We start from the raw sequence: 8,880 nt of genomic DNA, 5'->3' as shown, positions 1-8,880 counted from the left end.
CTTATCTTCTGAAGAAGTTATCCTGAAGATAAGACCGGTGGCATAAACATGGCTCTCGAGTCCTTGGGTCACACACAGAGTTTGGTCAAAAATATGGTACACATCATGAATCGCAAGTGTCAAAGTGACGACATGTTTTGCGTTCAAAGCAGAAGTGATGTAACAGGGGACGGTAGATGGCATTACATATACTCCAAATATACAAAGAATACTGGACACACCAAACTGGATTAATAACGTCTCTGCAGCCTTTTTTTATTGGTTTTTGATATAAACAATTAACAATTCACTAACTCTTTTAACCACTTCAGCTCCAGAACGTTACCCCCTTTATGACCAGGCCATTTTTTGCTATTTCGGCACTGCATTACTTTATCTGGCTATTGCAGCTCTTGCAGTTGCAGCACTATACTCAAATACAGTTTATCACACTAATAGAGCTTTTCTTTTGGTGTTAAAAATATGTGTTACTTTGTGCTGTAAAACCTATCCAATGAAAAAAAATAGAATGTCTTCATTAAATTGGGCCAAAATGTATTCTGCTACATGTTTTTGATAAAAAAAAATCCCAATAAGTGTAGATTGATTGGTTTGTGTGAAAGTTATCACGTCTGCAAACTATGATATATACACTGTTCAAAAAAAATAAAGGAGCACTTTTTTAATCAGAGTATATTAATCAAGTCAATTAAACTTCTGGGATATTGATCTGGTCAGTAAAATGGCAGAGGGGGTTGTTTATCAGTTTCAGCTGCTTTGGTGTTCATGAAATTAACAACAGGGGCACTAGATGGGCAACAGTTGACCTCCAAAACAGGAATGGTTTTCCAGGTGGAGGACACTGAATTTTTCCCCCTACTCATCTTTTCTGACTGTTTTTCACTAGTTTTGCATTTGGTTAGGGTCAGTGTCACTACTGGTAGCATGAGGAGATACCTGGATCCTATAGAGGTTGCGTTGAATACCGAGGTTATGAGATGTATTAATGTTTGCCTTAAAATATGCAATTTATACAGTTAATAATATAGCTTGCTTGTTTATTTTTTTTATCGCGCAAGGGGGGCCTCATATTTTAATTTTGCCTAAGGCCTCAAAAAGTCTAGAGCCGCCTCTGTTCACGGGTCTGCTTACTAAATATTACTAATCAATTACAGAACTAGATGAGAAACTAGATTGCCGTGAAATATAGGAGGTGCCTGGTGCAGTCTCATTAATAAGGAATAAATATCAACGGTATCAGCTAAATTTCAACTAAACCATCCCTAGTGAGGTGACTGGATGTAACGGGGTAACTCAGGGGGTATATAGTGCAGGGCAGCATGGAGTTAACTGAAGCAGTACAGATTGTGAGGTTGGTATGGAAAAAGTATTCTCTTACCTTGTGTCCTGGTAAGCCTTCTAGGAGTGATGCACCCACAGGGTGGTGAAATGGTGGTAGATGAACAGTAGAACAGGTGTTCCAAATTGCAGTTAGCGATCAAACAAGAACCAACACAGATGCGACTAGTTCCAGCAAAAGCTCACGGTGCAATGTATGAAAATATCGGCGTGACAAAAGTTTCAATTCCCTACCCCCACACTGCGCAAGTGCAGTGCCATGATTTATATCGCCGCTTTAATCCCTGGAGCCGAGATCGGGCATGCACAGTGGGACGTGCTAAAACAGCTGATGAATGACGCGTGCACAGCTGTGAGCATGCGCAATGGGGAGAGGCTCAGCTGTTCAATGACAGGAAGTGATGTGGGTATGGATTTTTCACGGGATATGGTTTTCTAACGTTACAGCGGGTCCCACAGGAATACCGCTTACCAGACAGGTGGGGCTCATCATCTAAATTTAAAGTGTCCTTAACAGAGCTAATAAGCGCAGACACCGCAGTGCGTTCCCGTGCTGATCCGGAGGGGGAATCCTCCTCCACATCCGACTGAGACCCTTCAGGGGGTACACTGTCCGTGGCAACCAAATCTGCCTCTGAATCAGAAGACAGAGGGCATAGGCCTTTTCTTAGAAGCCCGGTCAGACATCAACAAATCCACTTTAGATGCTAAAGTCGCAAGTGCAGCAGTAAGTGAGACTATAGCAGAGGATTCAGGAGTACCTGAACCCTCCACCAGATCTGGGGGGAATTTTCTATCCTGGGACTCCATAATAGCAATCTCAATTTTAAATGACGCTGGCCCTTTAAAATCGGCGATTTCCGCGGTCCCCACCGCAAATGCACCGCAAAGGATGAGCAAGTCCTGTGCTACAGGAAACTGCAAAAAAAAAAAAAAAGTAAGGTTACAGGAATGCAGGCCAGGAAACACAATAAAACCCCCCCACAGTGAGCTATACTTGCCACGCTGTTGAATCGATCTGCATGTGCAAAAAGAGGAAGTGACCTCACGCCTCTAGAGGCAGACACAGCCCTGAGCCACAGAAAAATGGTTGCCAATGCAAGTCTATGGGGAAGCTCTGGGAAAATGGCCGCTGTCCACATTAGGACATATTGCCCACACTAAAGATGGCGCCCGATCGGCGCCAACAGCATTACAGAAAATGGCTGCTGCCCTCACAATGAGGCCAAACAGCCTGCCCACACCTAAAATGGCGGCCGTGCGGTTTCACGCCGATTGTGGCTCCCATACACCATGTACTCTACCCCAATAGTTGCACAAGCACATCAGGGACATAGGAGACCCCTGCAACCCCCCATACAGCGGCAGAACCGCCACAGCGCCCCCGCAGGGACCAGGAAGGGACACACAGGGACCGCGCCTATAGACATGAGGGGGACCTTACAGAACCCATACTGAACTGCCATCCCCATAAAACAGAGGGCCCACATACACACCCCGACATGACAAAGTGAGAGACAGAGGGGTACCATGGTACTCACTGGTCCAGCGAAAACGTGGGTACGGCTCTGTGACAGGAAGCCTCCCACTCTGGGTGGTGGTGCTGTCAGCCGAAGGGGGTGCTAGCAACACGCGGCGTACCGCAGTTGAGCCATCCCAGCGAGGATAGCAACTTCGTAGGCTCGACCCTGAGGTCAGGGACATAGTCGTTTGCGATGCCTGGGCATACACATAACCTGCTAACGCTCGATGGCAGGCTGGGATTCCATAAGGCTCTAGAATAACCAGTGCGAGTCCCAGCTCCGCAAACGCTGTAGTCTTCCGAAGTCCAACTAAGCGCAGGAACAAATAAAAGGCTATCTTTTTAAAAGAAAAAAAACTTTTCTAGAGAGAAAATATAAAAAGAAGAAAAAAGCCCCAGCCATGGAAAAGCCAGCCTACTCCTAAGCTAGGCAGCAGCAAACTGAATTGGAAATGCAGCTAGCTGGGGGTATTGGACCAGAAGGACAGCCCCCTGTAGGTGTGTCTATAACGGAATTTTTGTAAAATCTTACCTGTAAAATTTCTTTTCTCTGAGTCCTCTGACAGTCGCCGCCTCCTCTAAGTCATCACTGTTGGGTATTGACTTCCCATCCGCAGGAATAGCTAGGCATATAGACTTAGTCCAAAGACAAAAGGCATTAGCATATACACACCCATGGGGGCTGTCCCATCTGGTCAATACCCCCCCTGCATCACCACTCCCAACTTAGTTTGGTAGCATAGCAGTAGGTAATAAGAATCCCAAAAGAGGGGCGGGGGCGGCGACTGTCTGAGGACTCAGAGAAAGGAATTTTACAGGTAAGATTTTACAAAAATTCAGGTTTTCTCTTACGTCCTCCGACAGTCGCCACCTCCTTTAAGTCATCACTGTTGGGCTGTCCCAAAGCAGTATAGACATGAAGGGTGGGAGACGCAAACGTAGAAAAGGCAACGCAGTACCCACATCAGAGAAAGGAATCTTACATGCACTGTAAGAGAACCAACTGGGCAACAGAAAAAACAATGCTCAACAGGAGCAACAGCCCAGGAAAGCAAATGCCAACAGCCAGGGACCCATAAAAAAAACACAAGGGTCCATTAAGGCACTGCCGCACTAAGAACTTTGCGGCCAAAGGAAGCATCAGCTGATGCCAGAACGTCTACTTTGTAGATATTGGAAAAAGTGTGCACCAACGACCAAGTCGCAGTCTTGCACACCCGGGCCACCGAGGCCCGATGCCAATAGGCCCAGGACGCACTCACAGATCTGGTGGAGCGCGCCTCAACAGGGAACGGCGGAACCCGTTCCTTCAAGGCGTAAGCCTGTTCAATGGTCTGTCTGATCCATTTGGCAATAGTGGCTGCAGAAGCAGCCATGCCCTTTCGAGGTCCATCAGGAAGGACAAAGAGGGAATCCGTCTTCCGAAAGGATTCCACAGACGGCAGGTAAACCCTGATCGCCCGGACAACATCCAAGGAATGCAGAGCAACCTCCTTAGGATGCTTAGGCTTCGCACCAGGCAAGGGTAGGACAATGCCCTCATCAATGTGGAACTCAGAGACCACCTTAGGAAGAAAGGAGGGATGTGGACGCAAAACCACCTTATCCCGGTGAATCACCAAGTATGGAGAACGGCAAGATAACACTGCCAGTTCAGACACCCTGCGAGCCGAAGTGATCTCCACCAAAAAGGCAACCTTTTCAGACAGCAGAGGCAACGATATTCCCCTAATGTTTACAAAGGGAGCACACTGTAAGACGGACAGAACCAAGTTCAAGTCCCATGGAGGTAAAGGCTCCTTCCAGGGAGGAGCCAGATGTCGCACACCTTGATTGAAGGTGCGAACCAAAGAGTGAGACGCCACAGGGCGTTGAAAAAAAGAACGGCCAGTGCGGACACCTGGCCTATAAACGTGGCCAGCGCCAGGCGCTGGTCCACCCCAGACTGGAGGAAGGCCAACACTCTGGACACCGAGTACGAGCGAGGGGAGAACCCCCTGGACTCATACCAGGCGAAATAAGCCTTCCAGGTATGGTAACAGATTATACCAGAGGAGGATTTCCTGGCCTTGATCAGGGCAGGGATGACCCCCGGGGAGAGAGCCTAGTCCTTCAAGACCTGGGCCTCAACAGCCAGGCTGTTAAAGCCAACGACTGTAAGCAGGATAAAAGATCAGACCCAGAGACAGGAGATCTTCCCACAGAGGCAGACGCCACGGAGGCGCCATTGCCAGGTGAACAACGTCGGCGTACCAGGACCGGCGTGGCCAGTCCAGAGCCACCAGAATCACCACGTGCGGTTCCGAAACCATCGGCGGAGGAACCGGGATAGGAAATGAAACGGGGGGAAAAGCATACATCAGATGATACTGATGCCAAGGGGCTACCAACGCATCCGAGGCGTCCGCCAACGGATCGCGCGTTCTTGCCACGAACCTTTCCACCTTTTGGTTTAGCCGGGATGCGAACAGATCCACGTCCGGGGATCCCCAACTCGCACACAGCATTTTGAAGACCTCCGGGTGTAGGGACCATTCCCCCTGGTTCAAGGGCTGGCGGCTCAAATAGTTGGCCTGCCAATTTTCCACACCCGGAATGTGAACTGCTGGGATCACCGGGACAGGCCCAAGACAGAATGTCGGTCACCTCCCAGGCCGCTCGAGCACTCCTGGTGCCCCCCTGGTGGTTCATGTAAGCCACCGCAGTAGCATTGTCCTTCTGTACGCGGACAGGCAGGCCCCGGAGACGGTCAGACCACTGGAAGAGGCAGAGTTTGATCACCCACAATTCCAGCACATTCATCGGGAGGGAGGACTCCTCCTCCGACCAAGTGCCCTGGGCAGACAGGTTGCCCAGGACTCCACCCCAGCCCGGCAGGCTGGCATCCGTGGTAACCACCGTCCACACCAACGGACGGAAGGATTTGCCGTCCGCCACCGACGGAGACTGGAGCCACCACAGAAGAGCCAATCTGGTCTGACGACTCAATGAGACATCCAGATCCAAGGACTGAGACAGTCCGTCCCACCCGGCCACGCTCTCCGCCTGGAGAGCCCGCATGTGGAACTGAGCAAAGGGTATCGCCTCGAAGGCCGAAACCATCAACCCCAGGCCCGGCATACAGGTCCTGAGTGACGAGGACGGGCTGTCCCTGAGGGACCTGAGCTCGTCCCGCAAAGTCCGGAGCTTGTCCTCCGGCAAGAACATCTTTGCCTGGTGCGTCTGTACCGTGATGGACAGAACGCGCACAAGGTCCTGGCTGGCACGAGACCTCAGAAGCAGATCGTCCAGGCAAACCAAGACCGCAATGCCCTGGGCCCTCAACAGGCTTAGAACCGGCGCCAATACCTTGGTAAACACCCTTGGTGCCGAAGCGAGACCAAAAAGGTAACGCCACAAAAACGGAAAGGTCCTCAGCGATAGCAAACCGCAGGTACCGCTGATGACCCTCGAAAATGAGGACGTGCGGGTACGCATCCTTCAGATCTATCGAAGCCAGGAATTCTCCCGGACTCAAGGAGGCCACAACCGAATGGAGAGACTCCATTCGAAACTTCCGAACACGCACGAAGCGGTTCAGAGCTGTCAGGTCCGGATAGGACGCACTTTGCCCTCCTTCCTGGGCACAGTGAACAGATTCGAAGAAAACCCCCGAAAACCTGTCCCAATGAGTCACCGGGACAAACACCCCCTGAGCAAGCAGGTCCTGCACCGGTTGATGCAAATCCCGCAGACGCCCCGGAAGCAGATGAAGATTGGAGGGACAGAATCTGTCCGCCGGCCGGGAAAGGAATTCGATCATGTAACCCGATCTAACGATTTCCTGAACCCACCTGTCTGATAGCCGGAGCAGCCAAGGTCGAAGGAAACCGCGCAAACGTCCCCCCACCCCTGAAATAGGTGAGGGCGCCCCTTCAGGTAGAGGCGGATTGACCCGCCGAGCCGGCATTGCCGGACTCCTGCTTACCCGCCCAGGGCTTCTTCTGGGTGCCCTGGGCCTTGAAGGGCTTGCCCTTGGAATGGGTCCGAAAGGCACGAAAGGACCCCCGATTGGAACTAGACGCAGAACCCCGCCTGCCTCGAAAAGACTTTGTCTTCAGGTTCTGGGGCAGCATAGTGCTCATGCCCCCCGTGACGCCTGTTACCAGGGTGTCCAATGCCTCGCCAAAAAGGCGAGAGCCAGCATAGGGAGAATCAGCAACCGTTTCCCTAGAGGACTGGTAGGCCGACCAGTCCTTAAGCCAAATCAGTCGCCGTTGAAGCACCGCGACACTAGAGAGGCGAGCCACTAAGGGGGCCTCGGTCAAGGCTGCATCACACAAGTACATGACTCCTTGGTGGATCTGATCCACCAACTTCAGCCGGGCAGGTGTAACACCAGCAGACACAAGATTGCGCCTAAGCATCTTAGTCCAATCAGTAGCCGCCTGAGCCACCAGAACGGACGCGAAAACGGGTTTGAGCAACGAACCCGCCACCGTATAGGAATGGCGAGATAAGGACTCCAACCGCCGGTCTGTGGGACCCCGGAAAACTGGGGCATCCTCAGTAGGAACCAAGGTAGCCTTGTTCAGCACGGCCACAGTGTGATCTACCTGTGGAGGCACACACCATCGTGATTCCGTAGCCGGATCAAAAGGATAAAGCAACCTAAACCGACTAGGTACCAGGAATGGACGTTTTAATGTGCGCCACTGTTCATTAACAGTATCATGGAATTCCTCTGGGCAGGGAAAAACCTGCGCAGACTTGCGGGTCCTGTGTGTCCCAAACGGGAACACAACGCCCGGAGGACAGGGCTCATCCTCCAAATGTAAGGTGTCCTTAACAGACACAATCAACTCATCTATGGTTGCCCGTTCTTCAGGCGACCCCGGGGAGGGGGCATCAACCCCTTCCATCTCAGCCTCCCCCTCAGACCCCGGGGGGTCCAAAGATAAGCGGGACCCTGAAAAGGGCACGCTCGCAGCAGCAGCCATATCCCCATCTGAATCAGAAGAGAGAGACAACCTGGGACTCTTTCTCGCAGCCCGTTCAGACATCAGCATTTCCATATTCGCCACAGCAGCCAGATCGGGGCGCAGCGGGGCCACAGGAGAACAGGGGCCCCCCACTAAAGCTGGAGGAAACTTGCTTTCCTGAGAATCCATGGCTCAAGTTATCAGACAAACTACAGTGCAAAAACAGTGTACTGTCCCCTTTAAGAACGCTGCGGTGTGCGCAGCCCACCGCTACTGCAACAGTGATGAAAGACCCCCAAAGGAGAAAAGAAAACTGAACCAGAAGCGATATACAGAGGGAAATCGAGAGTGATAACCTGCAGAGCGTTGCTACCAGTGTCCCTGCTGCTGATGGAAAGGAAGTGCTGCTGGAGAGGGCTGGACTATAAGCCAGACCCCGGGAAAATGGCTGCCCCATAGGGATGCATTGGAGGCTACGCCAAAATGGCCGCCGACATGCGGCCGGACCAATCGTTCCACCGCCCACAAAATGGCAGCGGATGGCGCCAAAATGACATGCAGGATCGTCCCAGAGGAGCTATACATGTGTGCCCAATATCAAAGATGGCGGACCGCGCGAAAATGCACCGCTGCGGTCACCACACAAGCACAAAACGTCTGCACCCCCAACATGCACCTAAGGTGACACAGGGACAGGGACCCCCAGGCAAACATACAGAGCTGCACAAGCGATCCCCGCAGGAATCGCATAGGGAGTCACACAGGCACAGACACGGGGAACACACAGCAACACAGACTGCCACCCCAAACAGAAGCCCCACACAGAAAAGTACTTACCTGTACCAGATGGCGTGGGGAGCCCCCATGCATGGAAAAACCTCTGTCCTCATCTGACAGGGAGTGCCGTGAGCCAGGGACATGACGCTGCAGCACCGCAGACAAGTCCTGTGAGGTAGCCACCTCACGGCTGCATCCCTGTAGCGAACAGGGATGGGTCGTTCGTAATGCCAGGGCGAACCATAGCTGAACGCTCGATGGTGGGCTGGGGGTCCATCTGAC

Source organism: Pelophylax lessonae, assembly GCF_965119305.1.
Source record: "Pelophylax lessonae genome assembly, chromosome: 6".
In the NCBI taxonomy this organism is placed as follows: Eukaryota; Metazoa; Chordata; class Amphibia; order Anura; family Ranidae; genus Pelophylax; species Pelophylax lessonae.
The sequence above is the reverse complement of the archived record's forward strand: the minus strand, read 5'-3'. Positions refer to the sequence as shown.